Genomic DNA, 18,881 nt, shown 5'->3' with positions numbered 1-18,881 from the left:
AACAATACTATATTATACAACTTAAATACTTTGATTCAATTTAAATTTTCACTTAAAAATATTTTACAGTTAGTTGTATCATAAAACATTTTCTCCCTAAACACTCATTTTCCTATCACCTGAAAGCATTAATTGTGTATACTGAATAAAGCATTAATTGTGTATGCTGTTCTTTTTAGTCTGATTCTAACATTAATTCCATTACAATATAAAACCTTAAACATTTTGTAGAATTAAATAATACTACAATAAAGCAATTAAATAACTGTCAGTTTATGGAAGAGAATGTAGAAGAAGAGAACCACTGAATTTCCTACTCTCTTGAGAAGCAAAGTGTGGGAGTAGATGACAATTGAAAGATTTTATTGGTTAAGATATTTGAGACAGTCAGAAGAAATATATATATGCTAGTGTTAAGTGAAAAGCAGTACAGAAAAGGGAAACCTCAGCATTGTGTAGTCACTCAGTTCCAAGAAAACCAGAACTAAAGTTCAGTGTTCATTCATTATTTCATTGATTCATTCAAAGTGCTTGGGTCTGGGTATCCAATAAGAATTAACACTCATATTATTTTATCTTCCTGGAATTCACATTTTAGCTTGGAAAACAGAAAATTATGTATAGGCTCAACAGACTTCCCTTTCACTAAGACTGATGTGATCTTCATGGATGAAAGACCTCCTTGCTAATATAGGACCTAATGTAGAGCCTCTGGTATGGTACCATGGGACCAGATGACTAGCTGCTGGTACATTGATTACACTGGACTCCTTCCTCTTGAAGGACAGCATGTTGTTTTTTGCTGGAAGAGATACATATTCTGTACATCAGTCAGTTCAGTTCAGTCGCTCAGTCGTGTCTGACTCATTTTGACCCCATGAATCGCAGCACGCCAGGCCTCTCTGTCCATCAGCAACTCCCGGAGTTCACTCAGACTCACGTCCATCAAGTCAGTGATGCCATCCAGCCATCTCATCCTGGGTGGCCCCCTTCTCCTCCTGCCCCCAGCCCCTCCCAGCATCAGAGTCTTTTCCAATGAGTCAACTCTTCTCATGAGGTGGCCAAAGTATTGGAGTTTCAGCTTTAGCATCATTCCTTCCAAGGAAATCGCAGGACTGATCTCCTTCAGAATGTACTGGTTGGATCTCCTTGCAGTCCAAGGGACCCTCAAGAGTCTTTGTCTTTTTTGTGCATAGTGCCTTTGCCAGCACTTTTATTTATGGATTCGCTAAATTCCTCCTTTACTTTTGTATCGCATGAAATTTTCAGGCTAAGAAATTTTACAGCAAGAAAATGGGGCTACTACCCAGTGAATACAGAGAAATTTGCAATGCCGATGTGTTTGAACTGTGGTGCTGGAGAAGACTCTTGAGAGTCCCTTGGACTGCAAGGAGATCCAACCAGTCCATTCTGAAGGAGATCAACCCTGGGATTTCTTTGGAAGGAATGATGCTAAAGCCGAAGCTCCAGTACTTTGGACATCTCATGAGAAGAGTTGACTCATTGGAAAAGACTCTGATGCTGGGAGAGATTGGGGGCAGGAGGAGAAGGGACGACCCAGGATGAGATGTCTGGATGGCATCACGGACTCGATGGACGTGAGTCTGAGTGAACTCCGGGAGATGCTGATGGACAGGGAGGCCTGGTGTGCTGTGATTCATGGGGTCACAAAGAGTCGGACACGACTGAGCGACTGAACTGAACTGAACTGAACTGAAAATGCCTAAGAAATCCAAAGCATATAATTGGTGTTATCCATCATATATATCTTACAAATAGCTGAGAAAAGAAAAGATGCTGAAGGCAAAGGAGAACAGGAAAGATATATGCATTTGAATGCAGAGTTCCAAAGAATAGCAAGGAGAGATAAAGAAATCTTCCTAAGTGATCCATGCAAAGAAATAGAGGAAAACAACAGAATGGGAAAGACTAGAGATCTCTTCAAGAAAATTAGAGATACCAAGGGAACATTTCATGCAAAGATGGGCACAATAAAGGACAGAAATGGCATGGACCTAACAGAAGTAGAAGATATTAAGAAGAGGTGGCAACAATACAGTGAAAAACTATACAGAAAAGATCTTCATGACCCAGATAACCACAATGGTAAGATCACTCACCTAGAGCCAGACATCCTGGAATGTGAAGTCAAGTGGGCCTTAGGGAGCATCACTACGAACAAAGCTAGTGGAGGTGATGGAATTCCAATGGAGCTATTTCAAATCCTGAAAGATGATGCTGTGACAGTGCTGCACTCAATATGCCAGTACATTTGAAAAACTCAGCAGTGGCCACAGGACTAGAAAAAGTCAGTTTTCACTCCAGTCCCCAAGAAAGGCAATTCCAGAGAATGCTCAAACTACCACACAATGGCACTCATCTCACACACTAGTAAAGTAATGCTCAAAATTCTCCAAGCCAGGCTTCAACAGTACATGAACTGTGAACTTCCAGACGTTTAAGCTGGATTTAGAAAAGGCAGAGCAACCAGAGATCAAATTGCCAACATCCCTTGGATCATTGAAAAAGTAAGAGAATACCAGAAAAACACCTACTTCTGCTTTATTAATTACACCAAAGCCTTTGACTGACTGGAATATTCTTGCTGCTGCTGCTGCTAAGTCGCTTCAGTCGTGTCTGACTCTGTGCTACCCCACAGAGCGCAGCCCAACAGGCTCCTCTGTCCACAGGATTGTCCAGGCAAGAATACTGGAGTGGGTTGCCATTTCCTTCTCCAAGGCATGTGTGCACGCTAAGTCGCTTAAGCCCTGTCCAACTCTGTGTGACCCTACGGACAGCAGCCCACCAGGCTTTTCTGACCACGGGATTCTGTAGGCAAGAATACTGGAGTGTGTTGCCATTTCCTTCTCCAGGGAATATTCTTAAAGAGATGAAAATACCAGCCTCCTGAGAAACCTATAGTTAGGTCAAGAAGCAACAGTTAGAACTGGACATGGAACAACAACTGGCTCCAAATCAGGAAAGGAGTACGTCAAGGCTGTATATTGCCACCCTGCTTATTTAACTTATATGCAGAGTACATCATAAGAAATGCTGGACTGGATGAAGCACAAGCTGGAATCAAGATTTCCAGGAGAAATATCAATAACCTCAGATATGCAGATGACACCCCCCTTATGGCAGAAAGTAAAGAACTCAAGAGCCTCTTCATGAAAGTTACAGAGGAGAGTGAAAATTTTGGCCTAAAACTCAACATTCAGAAAACTAAGATCATGGCATCTGGTCCTATCACTCTGTGGCAAATAGATGGGGAAACAATGGCTGACTTCATTTGGGGGGCTCCAAAATCACTGCAGATGTGATAGCAGCCATGAAATTAAAAAACGCTTGCTCCTCAGAAGAAAAGCTATGACCACCCTAGATAGCACACACTCAGTGGAAGCGCAGGCGACTGCGACCAGCGCACTAAGCTCAGGCCTAAGTGTGGCCAAGAGGAGCTACCCCACGTCCGAGGTCAGGGGCAGAAGCCAGGAGGACCCCATGCCCGAAGGGTGGCAGCCAAGAGGAATTACCCCACGCCCGAGGTCAGGGGCAGCGGACAAGAGTGCTAGGCTGCGACGGCGCAGGACTGACCGAGAGGAGACACCCCGAGTCTGAGGCCAGGGGTGGCGGCCGGGAGGAGACACCCCACGTCCAAGGAGTGTTGGCTGCGAGGGTGCAAGAGGGCCTAGAGGAGCTATCCCACATTGAAGGTCAAGAAGGGCGGCGGTGTGGAGATACCCCTCATCCAAGGTAAGGAGCAGCGGATGCACTTTGCTGGAGCAGCCGTGAAGAGAGAACCCACGCCCAAGGTAAGAGAAACCCAAGTAAGATGGTAGGTGTTGCAAGAGGGCATCAGAGGGCAGACACACTGAAACCCTACTCACAGAAAACTAGTCAATCTAATCACACTAGGACCACAGCCTTGTCTAACTCAATGAAACTAAGCCATGACTGCAGGGCAACCCAGGGTGGGCGGGTCATGGTGGAGAGGTCTGACAGAAGGTGGTCCACTGGAGAAGGGAATGGCAAACCACTTCAGTATTCTTGCCTTGAGAACCCCATGAACAGTATGAAAAGGCAAAATGATAGGATACCAAGAGAGGAACTCCCCAGGTCAGTAGGTGCCCAATATGCTACTGGAGATCAGTGGAGAAATAACTCCAGAAAGAAGGAAGGGATGGAGCCAAAGCAAAAACAATACCCAGCTGTGGATGTGACTGGTGATAGAAGCAAGGTCTGATGCTGTAAAGAGCAATATTGCATAGGAACCTGGAAAGTCAGGTCCATGAATCAAGGCAAATTGGAAGTGTTCAAACAAGAGATGGCAAGAGTGAACCTTGACATTCTAGGAATCAGCAAACTGAAATGGACTGGAACGGGTGAATTGAACTCAGATGATTACAACTGGTTAATGAGAGGGTAACAGGCAGGAAGGCCAGGGGTCTCCAAATGGAGGAAATAGCCTGCAAGGGTCAGACATTTTATCTCTCTTAAGCGGCAGGAGGAAACAAACTAGCGATATTTTTTTCCTTCTCTATACAAATTTGAAAGGAGGTTTCTTTTAAAATTCTGTGTTGCCAGGACATCTGGTTTCACCTGAAGTTAACCATTGCCTTTTTCTTAAGGAAATATTTATCTTAAGCTATGCTAATGTACTATGCATTTACCCCAAACTCTGTCTTCAAGTTGGTTCCGCCTTTTGGGCTCAGAATCTACTTGATAAACCAGTATGTTATACTCCGATATTATTCCTCTGATCTATGTAAATGACACTCTTTGTATGGTGTTCTGCCCTTCTTCACGACTGAGCGACTTCACTTTCACTTTTCACTTTCATGCATTGGAGAAGGAAATGGCAACCCACCCCAGTATTCTTGATTGGATAATCCCAGGAACGGGGGAGTCTGGTGGGCTGCCATCTGTGGGGTCACGCAGAGTCGGACACGACAGAAGTGACTTGGCAGACCATTATATCTACTACTGCGGGCAGGAACCCCTCAGAAGAAATGCAATAGCCATCATGGTTAAAAAGAGAGTCTGAAATGCAGTACTTGGATGCAATCTCAAAAAAGACAGAATGATCTCTGTTCGTTTCCAAGGAAAACCATTCAATATCACAGTAATCCAAGTCTATGCCCCAACCAGTAATGCTGAAGAAGCTGAGGTTGAATGGTTCTATGAAGACCTACAAGACCTTTTAGAACTAACACCCAAAAAAGATGTCCTTTTCATTATAGGGGACTGGAATGCAAAAGTAGGAAGTCAAGAAACACCTGGAGTAACAGGAAAATTTGGCCTTGGAATGTGGAATGAAGCAGGGCAAAGACTAAAGGGTTTTGCCAAGAAAATGCACTGGTCATAGCAAACACCCTCTTCCAACAACACAAGAGAAGACTCTACACATGGACATCACCAGATGGTCAACACTGAAATCAGATTGATTATATTCTTTGCAGCCAAAGATGGAGAAGCTCTATACAGTCAACAAAAACGAGACCAGGAGCTGACTGTGGCTCAGATCATGAACTCCTGATTACCAAATTCAGACTTAAATTGAAGAAAGTAGGGAAAACCGCTAGACCATTCAGGTATGACCTAAATCAAATCCCTTATGATTATACAGTGGAAGTGAGAAATAGATTTAAGGGCCTAGCTCTGATAGAGAGAGTGCCTGATGAACTATGGAATGAGGTTCGTGACATTGTACAGGAGACAGGGATCAAGACAGTCCCCATGGAAAAGAAACGTGAAAAAGCAAAATGGCTGTCTGGGGAGGCCTTACAAATAGCTGTGAAAAGAAGAGAGGCGAAAAGCAAAGGAGAAAAGGAAAGATATAAGCATCTGAACGCAGAGTTCCAAAGAATAGCAAGAAGAGATAAGAAAGCCTTCCTCAGCAATCAATGCAAAGAAATAGAGGAAAACAACAAAATGGGAAAGACTAGAGATCTCTTCCAGAAAATTAGAGATACCAAGGGAACATTTCATGCAAAGATGGGCTCGATAAAGGACAGAAATGGTATGGACCTAACAGAAGCAGAAGATATTAAGAAGAGGTGGCAAGAATTCACAGAAGAACTGTACAAAAAAGATCTTCATGACCTGGATAATGACGATGGTGTGATCACTCATCTAGAGCCAGACATCCTGGAATGTGAAGTCAATTGGGCCTTAGAAAGCATCACTACGAGCAAAGCTAGTGGAGGTGATGGAATTTCAGTTGAGCTGTTTCAAATCCTGAAAGATGACGCTGTGAAAGTGCTACACTCAATATGCCAGCAAATTTGAAAAACTCAGCAGTGGCCACAGGACTAGAAAAAGTCAGTTTTCATTCCAATCCCAAAGAAAGGCAATGCCAAAGAATACTCAAACTACTACACAATTGCACTCATCTCACACACTAGTAAAGTAATGCTCAAAATTCTCCAAGCCAGGGTTCAGCAATATGTGAACCGTGAATTTCCTGATGTTCAAGCTGGTTTCAGAAAAGGCAGAGGAACCAGAGATCAAATTGCCAACATCCACTGGATCATGGAAAAAGCAAGAAAGTTCCAAAAAAACATCTATTTCTGCTTTATTGACTATGCCAAAGCCTTTGACTGTGTGGATCACAATAAACTGTGTAAAATTCTGGGAGAGATAGGAATACCAGACCACCTGACCTGCCTCTTGAGAAATTTGTATGCAGGTCAGGAAGCAACAGTTAGAAGTGGACATGGAACAACAGACTGGTTCCAAATAGGAAAAGGAGTACGTCAAGGCTGTATGTTGTCACCCTGCTTACTTAACATATATGCAGAGTACATCATGAGAAACGCTGGACTGGAAGAAACACAAGCTGGAATCAAGATTGCTGGGAGAAATATCAATAACCTCAGATATGCAAATGACACCATCCTTATGGCAGAAAGTGAAGAGGAACTAAAAAGCCTCTTGATGAAAGCGAAAGAGGAGAGTGGAAATGTTGGCTTAAAGCTCAACATTCAGAAAACAAAGATCATGGCATCCGGTCCCATCACTTCATGGGAAAGAGATGGAGAAACAGTGGAAACAGCGTCAGACTTTACTTTTTGGGGCTCCAAAATCACTGCAGATGGTGACTGCAACCATGAAATCAAAAGACACTTACTCCTTGGAAGAAAAGTTATGACCAACCTAGATAGCATATTCAAAAGCAGAGACATTACTTTGCCGACTAAAGTCCGTCTAGTCAAGGCTATGGTTTTTCCTGTGGTCATGTGTGGATGTGAGAGTTGGACTGAGAAGAAGGCTGAGCACTGAAGAATTGATGCTTTTGAACTGTGGTGTTGGAGAAGACTCTTGAGAGTCCCTTGGACTGCAAGGAGATCCAACCAGTCCATTCTGAAGGAAATCAGCCCTGGGATTTCTTTGGAAGGAATGATGCTAAAGCTGAAGCTCCAATACTTTGGCCACCTCATACGAAGAGTTGACTCATTGGAAAAGACTCTGATGCTGGGAGGGATTAAGGGCAGGAGGAGAAGGGGACAACAGAGGATGAGATGGCGGGATGGTATCACTGACTCAATGGACGTGAGTCTGAGTGAACTCCGGGAGATGGTGATGGACAGGGAGGCCTGGCGTGCTCGGATTCATGGGGTCACAAAGAGTTGGACAGGACTGAGCGACTGAACTTAACTTAACCTAGACAGCATATTAAAAAGTAGAGACATTACTTTGTCCATCTAGTTAAAGTAGTCACATGTGAATGTGCGAGTTGGAGTATAAAGAAAGCTGAGTGCTGAAGAACTGATGCTTTTGAACTGTGGTGTTGGAGAAGACTCTTGAGAGTCCCTTGGACTGCAAGGAGATCCAACCAGTCCATTCTAAAGGAAATCAGTTCTAAATATCCCTTGGAGAGATTGATGGTGAAGCTGAAACTGCAATCCTTTGGCCACCTGATGCAAAGAAATGACTCATTGGAAAAGACCCTGATGCTGGGAAAGATTGAGGGCAGGAGGAGAAGGGGACAACAGAGCATGAAATGGCTGGATGGCATCACTAACTCAATGGACATGAGTTTGAGTAAACTCTGGGAATTGGTGATGGACAGGGAGGCCTGAAGTGCTACAGTCCGTGGGGTTGCAGAGTCAGACATGACCAAGCAACTGAACTGAACTGAAGAATTTTCCACAGTTTTCTTGTGACTTACACAGGCAGCTGAGTAGTCATGGGAAAAAATACATATGGTTCATACCTCCTGCCTTAACCAATGGAAATTGCAAAAGGACAAATATTTATATGAAAAATATGTAACCATAAGAGAAATAGAAGAAATTATGATATATTTTTTAATACTCACATAGTGAGAGTAACTTTCTAAGTATGGCAACAAATTCAAAATGCATTAAAGAGATGTGTATAAACTAACCTCATAAATATGAAAAGAAAATGCACATCTAAAAAATGAAATAAAGTCAAAAGAAAATCATAAACTAGGAGAATGTTTGCAACTTAAAAACCAAACATAGAGCAAATATCCTTGCTGTATGAAGGACAGTTCCTGACACATTTTTTATGAAAAGGATGTATCTAACAGGCGTTTATAGAAATAGTTCTTTAAAAAGAACATACAAATGTTTAGTAAACATCAGAAGATGTTCAACCTCTCTGTATTAAGAGAATTTTAGATTAAAACTTCAATTAAGCAATTTTCACCTATCTGATTAGCAAAGATTTAGCTCACTTTGTTGGTGAGGTTTGTGGAAACAGGCACTCAGGCAATACTGGTGGTAGTTACTACTGATACAATATGGGTGGAGGGCAATTTGACAATACCATTCCAATTATGGGTTGCACATCCCCTTTGACACCGCAATGCTACTTCTATGACTTTATCTCATATTTGGAAAATTCTTTTTATATAATTTATTTCAGCATAATTTATCAGAGGAAAGACTGAAAACAACTTGTATATCTACGCCTAGAACTAGGTTAAATTTATTGTATTTTATTCATACAATAAAAACATTGAAATCATCAAAAAATGAGAAAGGACTTTAGAATGTGGTTGAAATTTTACAAAGTTAAGTTTAAAAAAAACAAGGTTTTACATATATCATATATTGAGGTATATATATGGAATCTAGAAAAATAGCACTGATGAACCTGTTTGCAGGGATGGAGTGGAGATGCTGCAGACCTAGAGAACAGAGTTGTGGACACAGTGGCAGAAGAAGAGGGCAGAGCAAATTGAGACAGTAGCATTGCCAGATATACACTATCATGTGAGAAATAGCTAGCTAGTGGGAAGCTGCCATATAAAACAGGGAGTCCAACCTGGTGCTCTGTTATGACCTTGAGGGGTGGGACAGGAGGAGGGAGAAAGGCTCAAGAGGGAGGGGTACATATATACCTATATATCAGCTCAGTTCAGTTGATCAGTTGTGTCCAACTCTTTGTGATCCCATGAATTGCAGCACACCAGGTCTCCCTGTCCATCACCAACTCCCGGAGTTTACTCAAACTCATATCCATTGAGTTGGTGATGCCATCCAACCATCTCATCTTCTGTCGTCCCCTTCTCCTCCTGCCTTCAATCTTTCCCAGCATCAGGGGCTTTTCCAAAGAGTCATTTCTTCACATCAGGTGGCCAAAGAATTGGAATTTCAGCTTCAACATTAGTCCTTCCAATGAACATTCAGGACTGATCTCCTTTAGGATGGACTGGTTGGATCTCCTTGCAGTCCAAGGGACTCTCAAGAGTCTTCTCCAACACTACAGTTCAAAAGCATCAATTCTTCAGTGCTCAGCTTTCTTTATAGTCCATTTCTCACATCCGTACATGACTCCTGGAGAAACCATAACCTAGACTAGACAGACCTTTGCTGGCAAAGTAATGTCTCTGCTTTTTAATATGCTGTCTAGGTTGGTCATAACTTTCCTTCCAAGGAGTAAGCATCTTTTAATGTCATGGCTACAGTCACCATCTGCAATGATTTTGGAGCTCAAAAAAATAAAGTCAGCCACTGTTTCCCCATCTATTTGCCATGAAATGATGGGACCGGATGCCATGATCTTAGTTTCCTGAATGTTGAGCCTTAAGCCAACTTTTTCACTCTCCTGTTTTACTTTCATCAAGAGGCTCTTTAGTTTCTCTTCATTTTCTGCCATAAGGGTGGTGTCATTTGCATATCTGAGGTTATTGATATTTCTCCCAGCAATCTTGATTCAAGCTTGTGCTTCATCCAGTCCAGCATTTCTCATGATGTACTCTGTATATAAGTTAAATAAGCAGGGTGACAGTATACAGCCTTGACGTACTCCTTTTCCTATTTGGAACTTCCATTTCTAGTTCTAACTGTTTCTTCCTAACCTGCATTCAGATTTCTCAGGAGGCAGGTCAGATGGTCTGGTATTCCCATCTCTTGAAGAATTTCACACTCCAGAGGAGAGTGAAAGAGTTGGCTTAAAACTCAACATTGAGAAAACTAAGATAATGCCATCTGGTTCCGTCACTTCATGGCAAACAGATGGGGAAACAGGAAACAGTGACAGACTTCATTTTTGGGGGGGATCCAAAATGTCTCTGCTTTTTAGTATTCTGTCTAGGTTGGTCATAACTTTTCTTCCAAGGAGCAAACGTCTTTTAATTTCATGGCTGCAGTCACCATCTGCAGTGATTTTGGAGCCCCCCAAAATGAAGTCTCTCACTGCTTCCATTGTTTCCCCATCTGTTTGCCATGAAGTGATGGGACCGGATGCCATGATCTTCGTTTTCTGAATGTTGAGCTTTAAGCCAACTTTCTCACTCTCCTCTTTCACTTTCATCAAGAGGCTCTTTAATTCTTCTTCACTTTCTGCCATAAGGGTGGTGTCATCTGCATATCTGAGGTGATTGATATTTCTCCCAGCAATCTTGATTCCAGCTTGTGCTTCATCCAGCCCAGCATTTCTCATGATGTACTCTGCATATAAGTTAAATAAGCAGGGTAACAATATACAGCCTTGACATACTCTTGTCCTGATTTGCAACCAGCCTGCTGTTCCATGTCCAGTTCTAACTGTTGCTTCCTGACCTGCATATAGGTTTCTCAAGAGGCAAGTCAGGTGGTCTGATATTCCCATCTCTTTCAGAATTCTCCACAGTTTACTGTGATCCACACAGTCAAAGGCTTTGGCATAGTCAATTAAGCAGAAGTAGATGTTTTTCTGGAACTCTCTTGCTTTTTTTGATGATCCAACGGATGTTTAAGTCAAGTACTCCAATAAAAATTAATTTAAAAAGAAAGAAAATGAGAGTGGCCCTGTGTACTAATCAAGATTTCTGAGAAGAGCCCACAAACCTGGATCTGTAGATCTGAAAAGAAAAGGAATTTATTGGGTAGGAATCATTTGGCTTACAGATCCTATTGCTCACAGTTCGGGTTACAGAGTTTTGAACGGAACTCAGGCAGAAACAAAGGGAGGCAAGGCATAGCCGGGTTCCGTCTAGGATGCTGCCAGTGGCACCGTTGTGCTCGACACTTAACTCCATCACAGTCATGTGTCCTTGTGCTAATATCTCAGAACAATGAATCCCAGTCAGAAATCCCATCTTGGCCTCTCAGAGAATGGTGTTTGGGTGTTTATTCCACTCATCCGCCTAAGCTTCCCCAGATTAGAGATTCAAGGCTCATCAAAAAGCCTTCAAAACGAGTTACAAAAGATCTTTCTTTCTTTCCCCACAGAACAGTCTATGCCGACTGGTAGAGTAGGTTGAAGAGTAGCATTTAAAAGAGAACCCTGGTGATGAAACATATTTTCCTCCTACATGCCGCCTGAATTACCCTCATAATTTTCATTTGATTTAGCTGGAAACACACTTCAAGAAAGTTTCCTTAGGAGTATTGGGAACTATTTTTTTGTTTTGTTTTGTTCCAGGAGCAATTAAAAATAGGTTATTAAAATACACACATATGATAAGAAAATAAAGTTTAAAGCTAACAGATGAGAAAATGAAGGCAGGAAACATAAAATCAAGCCTGGATTAGGTTTAGTACCTGAAATTTATAGCCAGATCTTACTGGTTTCCTGGCACAGAGACACTAATTTTGTTTAATTCATTCAAAAAGCAAACGTGAAAAGAGAGAACTCATCAGTGTGGTGATTGACTGTATCTATAGGAAGATTTGTCAGGAAGAAATATACTACGCTGGTAGTGAGACACGGTAGGAATTTCCACAGGTAGGTCTTCCTAGAGAGAAGACACTGAGAGGATGCAGCGAATTTCATCCTCAAAAATGTCTGAGTAAACGCCCAACTCTTAAAAATTGTTTTGTCTAGTTTTGCTCAGCCTGGGCCATTGGCAAAATGTCAAAGCACAGCTGAGGGGCCTAGCAGTTTGACTTCTTAAACAGCTGTATTGAAGTATAATTTATATATTATATCAAATACTCATCTAAAGCATACACTCTAATTTTAAAAAGTGAATCCATAGGGTTATGTAATCGTTAGTAAAACTGCTGAGAACAATTTTGTCCCCACAAAAATAAACCTCACCCCTACAGGTGGCCAGTCACTTTCTCCCCCACCTCCCAATCGCTGGCATTCTCTGCCCTGCTGCACCTGAGGAACCTCTTCTACCCTATGGATGGGGGCTGCGTGGGGGAGGGTGCATACTCTGGGGCCTGGAATCTCCAGTTTCTGCAGCCTGGGACTGGGAGAAGGGGATGAGAAGCACAGGCAACTTGCACCTTCCAGGGGGAAACCAGTACTTTAGACTGGGAGCTGGGGTGGGAGTGGGAGAGAGGGTAACACTTACCTTCTTCACTGTATCTGCCTGCAATAGAGCACCCAGAGACCCAGGACTGAGCTTCTGTATCGTGGAGCTAAGGGTGGGGTGATAAAGAACTGGGCCATGGTTCAACTGCCCCTGACTATCACTATTATTACAGGATTTGGTTCATTTTCTTAAATGAATGTTTCTGCACTTGTCATGCACCCTTAAGAATGATTTCCAGAGATTTTAAGTGATTGTTTTGTATCTATATCTATATATGTATATGTGATACATGTATAATGTAATGTGTTTGTTGTTGCTTAGTTGTGTCATACTCTGTAACCCTATGGGCTGTGGCCCATCAGGCTCCTTCTGTCCATGGATTCTCCAGACAAAAACACTGAAGTGGGTTGCCATTTCCTTCTCCAGAGGATCTTCCCGACTCAGGGATCAAACCCACATCTCCTGCTTTGGCAGGCGGATTCTTTACCGAGTCACATGGGAAACCCAATTTAATATATACAGTACAATAATTTAATAATATGTTACATAAGCATATATAAAATATATGGTTTTTACCAGTTAGGTAAAACTGGAGAACAGGACTTCTGATCTCTTTATTCCCACATTCTGAAAGTTCTAAACAGCTTTTTTTTTTGGTCTTTCTTAAGATATTTCTCCAGTATGTCAAAGGTGAAATAATTATGCCTAAATCATCTGCCACATCCTCTCTCATTTGCTCCATATCCCCCACACTGGTGTTCTCTTAGCCTCTTCAATACAAAGACAAACATGATAACTCTCCAGTATGAGAGGGTCCTCAGAAAATTAAAAACAGAACTACCGTATGATCCAGCAATCCCACTTCTGGATATATGTCTAAAGCGAATGGAAACTACTATCACAAAAAAATTTGCACTCCTATGTCCATTGCAACATTATTCACAACAGCCAAGATATAGAAACAACCTAAGTGTCCATCAATAGATGAATGAATAAAGAAGATACTATATATATATGTATATATATGAATATTCAGTTCAGTCACTCAGTCGTGTCTGACTCTTTGCGACCCCATGAATCGCAGCATGCCAGGCCTCCCTGTCCATCACCAACTCCTGGAGTTCACTCAGACTCACATCCATCGAGTCCGTGATGCCATCCAGCCATCTCATCCTCGGTTATCCCCTTCTCCTTCTGCCCCCAATCCCTCCCAGCATCAGAGTCTTTTCCAATGAGTCAACTCTTCTCATGAGGTGGTCAAAGTACTCAACCCTAAAAGAAGGAAACTCGGTCGTTTGCAATGGCATGAATGAAGCCAGAGGACAATATAAATGAAATAATCCAGTCAAGGAAAGATGAATGTTGTATGATATCATTTATCTGTGGAAGCTAAAAACTCATAGAGAGGAGAATGGTGATAACCAAGGCTATAAGGTGAGTGCAAAATGGAAATGCTGGTCAAAGGATACAAACTTTCAGTTATAAGACACAATAAGCTCTGGAGACATAACATACAACCTGATGATTTTAGTTAGTGTATTACATCCTTGAAACTTACTAAGTGAATTGATCTCACTTGTTCTCACCACACACAGAAAGAATTACTCTATCAGGTGATGGACATGTGAGTTAGCTTGATTGCAGGGCTCATGTCACAATGTATATGTCTATCAAAACATGATGTTGTATAACCTAAATGTGTATGATCTTATTTGTTAATCATACCTCTATAAAGTGGAAGGAAAAACGCCTCAGATTCATAGTCAATGATGAACATGGCCAATGCTTTCAAGAATTATCCAGTTTCTCAGAAGTGGATGAAAACAGGAAGTTCCCAATTGCAATTTTTCAAAAGCAGCCAAGGAGTTTCTCACTATCCTTCTATTGGTGACACTAAACTACAGACATATTGATAACTTCCTTCGTGGGGGATCCAGGATAGGGAGAGCTCAGTGGCTGACACCCCTCAAGCTTGCATCCAGCCTGCTTAAAATCTTAGCCTTAAGACCATTCAATCCTGCTGTTCTCTCACCCCTCATCCCCTGCCATAGTCAAAATAGAAGTCTACCTGGTCAACTTGCTCTTACACAAAGTCATCCTCATCCTTCAAGCCAGTCATCAGTTCCAGTGATCTTCAGCCAGATCCTCAGCATTTTCACAGCTAGCATGGCTTCAGCCATGTGCTTGTCAGCATTTTCAGCATCTTCAGTTCAGTTCAGTTGCTCAGTCGTGTCTGACTCTTTGTGACCGCATGAATTGCAGCATGCCAGGCCTCCTTGTCCATCACCAACTCCCGGAGTTCACTCAAACTCACGTCCATCAAGTCGGTGATGCCATCCAGCCATCTTATCCTCTGTCATCCCCTTCTCCTCCTGCCCCCATCCGTCCACGCATCAGAGTATTTCCAATGAGTCAACTCTTCTCATGAAGTGGCCAGAGCACTGGAGTTTCAGCTTTAGCATCATTCCTTCCAAGGAAATCCCAGGGCTGATCTCCTTCAGAATGGACTGGTTGGATCTCCTTGCAGTCCCAGGGACTCTCAAGAGTCTTCTCCAACACCACAGTTCAAAAGCATCAATTCTTCGGCACTTCCTCACATCCATACATGACCGCTGCAAAAACCATAGCCTCGACTAGATGGACCTTTGTTGGCAAAGTAATGTCTCTGCTTTTGAATATGTCTAGGTTGGTCATAACTTTCCTTCCAAGGAGTAAGCATCTTTTAAGAGCATCTTAGTCTCCTATTTCATTGTATCCCCACTTCAAGCCTCAACCTTGAATCAATTCATATTCCTGTTTTCTCTCTTACTACACAGTTTGCTAAAGTGTTGCTGAAGAAAACCACAAAACTGAGTGGATTAATGCCACGATACACACCTGGTTTCAATTTCAGCTGGGGAGTTATACCTCGCAGAAGGCGAAGTAGCTACATAAATTATTTGGAAATTTTCTGCATGAGAGATTCATTTTTCCTCATTTGTTTATTTATTTAATCATATATATATATATATACACATACATATGTATATGTATCAGTATAGGCCGATGGATGTTTATTTTATACTTTGGGTTGTAATAAAACACCACTTTATTTTTTGCTCAGATTGTCTCAGCTTTGGCCATTGGAAGTTCTTTCATTTGGCTTCTGGGTCCTTTTGACACATAATCCCATTATTATCAGTGTGTGTATGTGTGTGTTTGAGTACTTTCTTACAGTGGCACTGCAAGATGTTCCAGGCATTAGCTGGAACTAATGTTCTAGGACTTCTAGAACATTATTGAAGAAGAATGGTAAAACAGAACATCCTTGCCTTGTTCCCAGTTTTAGGGGTAAAGCATTCAGTTGCTCATCAGTAGATTTGATGTTAGCTGTAGATTTATTAAAGATAGTACTTATCAGGTTGAGTAAGTTCTTCTCTGTTCCTAGTGTGCTGAGAGTTATTACTAACTGGTGTTGGATACTGCCAAATGCTCCTTCTGCATTAACCAATACGATCACATAATTTTTCTCTTTTAGGCTATTGACATGGTGGATTGCAGGGGCTTCTCAGGTGGCTCAGTGGTAAAGAATCCACCTACCAATACAGGAGGTGCAAGAGACATGGGTTTGATCCCTGGGTCAGGAAGATCCACTGGAAGAGGAAATGGCAACCCACTCCAGTATTCTTGCCTGGGTAATCCCATGGACAGCAGAGCCTTGTGGACTACATTCCATGGGGTCGCAAAGAGTCAGACCCAACTGAACACACACGCATGCATGGTGGATTACATTAATTGATTTTTTAATGTTGGATCAGCCTTAGATACTTGGACTAAGTCCCGCTTGGCTGTGGTGTGTGATTCTTTCTATACATTATTGGGTTTATGCAAATGTGGATTAAAATATCTCTTCCAGTAAGGGATCTTATAGTCAATTAGGGATAAATAAGCAGATATACTCTTAAATATAATGCAAACTGGAGCATATCAAGTATTCTAAAAGAAGAGGAAATTCTCCAGGTTTTCAATGGAGGGAAAGATCGCATCTGGTTTGAAGGAGTTCAGAGACCCTGCTGTGTAAAATATGGCTAATGTAGAATCAGAAATTGAGACCTGGGAGAAACTTTTGGATCATCTAATTCAAACCCTTTCCTTTTCTTACAAATGAAGTTGTACATTGTCTCTCTCTCACTCCCTAAATAAAGAGATGGAATCTGATCTCACTTATCCCATCTCTATGTCAGTAAGTTTTCCTATGCCTCACACAGCCACCCGCTTAAATAGGTAACATAAATCTTGACTTTTAAGTGGCCTATTTAGAAAATAAGCATGGCTGTTCCTTTGAATTTCCTCATTCCTTTAATAAAAAGAAAACTGGAGGCATTAGGTAGGTATGGAACTGCCTAATTCTGCAATTGAGTAACTCAGTTGTGTTCTCGGGCTTCAGATCTATGAAACCAAACAAAGAAAACATAATCCCCTTCTGCTACAATCTGTAGCTCCCCTGTTCCTCCCCGAGGGAAGGAGGTGATGCCCTGGTTGACGCAGCCATTACTGTGTGTTCTTTGCACAGACTTGCCTTTAACATGTAAGTTAGTTCTTTTTTTCTAGACTTGGGCCAACTTTTTCCCCACAAAAAATTTACAGAGAAACTTAAGTTGAAGTTCACCTGTGTTTAATGTTTGCAATTTAAAGAGGTGAAGTTCACTTTGCCTTAAGGACATTTTTAATAAGGAATTTCTTATTCTGAGAAATATATGTTTAAAGGCTGTTCAAAATGAAAACAGCCTGTATCTTACTTGCTTTACAGCATTGTCGAAAATGGGGTTCTCCCTATCAGAGCTGTGTGCAGTAGTAGATGGATATTTCTCATCTTGGTATTTTTGATAAATATCACCTTGATGATATTTCTCATCTCATCCCATCTCACATAGAGAATTAATTTTCCTGAAATAGCAATTGATAATACTGAAGATGATAAAAACAATCGTGTCTAATATTTATACTTAACTTTACAATGCATCCAGTACTTTGTGGAGATGATTTTATTGAATCCTCTCAACCACCCCCATGAATTAGGAATTGTTATTATCATCCCCATTTTGGAGAGGGGGTAATTTTGCTTTAGATAAATAATTTGCCCAAGGTGGCAGAGTTAGGAAGAGGCTAAGCCAATATTTTAGTTGCAGTATATCTGACACAAAGCCTTCAGATTTTGCTACAGTGCTCTAATAGTCTATTGCCACTTATGGTTATCCCTTATCAGCCCAAGTCCTTGGAGAGTACCCATTTCCCCTCCCTAACACACTCACTCACTCACCTCCATGGCCTCTGTGGCTTGGAGTTATTGTGACATTCAAATTCCTCCACAAAATGCCTCCACTATAACTGCTTCCGCACATGAACCCTTCAATCCCGCCAAAGAAGTCACTTCCTGCCCCCGCCCCCATGAAGTTTCACCTTTGTTCAAACAGCTCCGTTCAGCCTCCATGCTCCCCCCACTTCCCTCACCCTCGCCTCCTCACCACCTGTCTACATTCTAGCTGGGTCAATGCAAAAGAAAAACTTTCAAGGATGGAGAGAAGCTAGGCAGTGGGTGGCTGAGCCCAAGGTGAAATAAAATAATGTTTTCTTTTATTGATTTACCAATGTTTGTCTTTTTAATTTCTGGAGAGCCTCAACTGCATGCAAAAATGTTAATAGGAGTTGAAGGTCTCTTATTCATACAGTTCCAATCTATTCTGCAAATATAAAGCAGTGAAAATGATTTGGATGTGAATAATCCTCCCCAAACCTTTGCTTATTGAAACGGAGCAGAGCTAATTACCAGGTTGGAGAATCTGCATCCACACAATTTGCTGGTCTCACAAACATAATTTTCTTCAGAATGAATGGAAAATATTTGCTCTTTTAAAAGCTGTTGTGAATGGTGGGACTGTGTTCTTTCTGTCTGCTGAAATGTGGCTGCACCATTCACTGCTATTACTCCTCAGAGCCAGGGATTTCTCTCCCTACCCCTTGCCTGTCCAGCACCGTGGGGCTCAGCATACGTTAAACTCCTATCTGTATTCATCTCAGCGTAGTGATCTGTGTGTTCTCTTGGTCATCGTGTCCACTGGGGAACGTCAGTGTGATCACGGTAGTTTGGGTGTTTGTCATTTCTTCCTGCAAGATGACTTCG

This window comes from Ovis aries, chromosome 4 (assembly GCF_016772045.2).
Source record: "Ovis aries strain OAR_USU_Benz2616 breed Rambouillet chromosome 4, ARS-UI_Ramb_v3.0, whole genome shotgun sequence".
In the NCBI taxonomy this organism is placed as follows: Eukaryota; Metazoa; Chordata; class Mammalia; order Artiodactyla; family Bovidae; genus Ovis; species Ovis aries.
Note: the sequence above shows the minus strand (reverse complement) of the source record.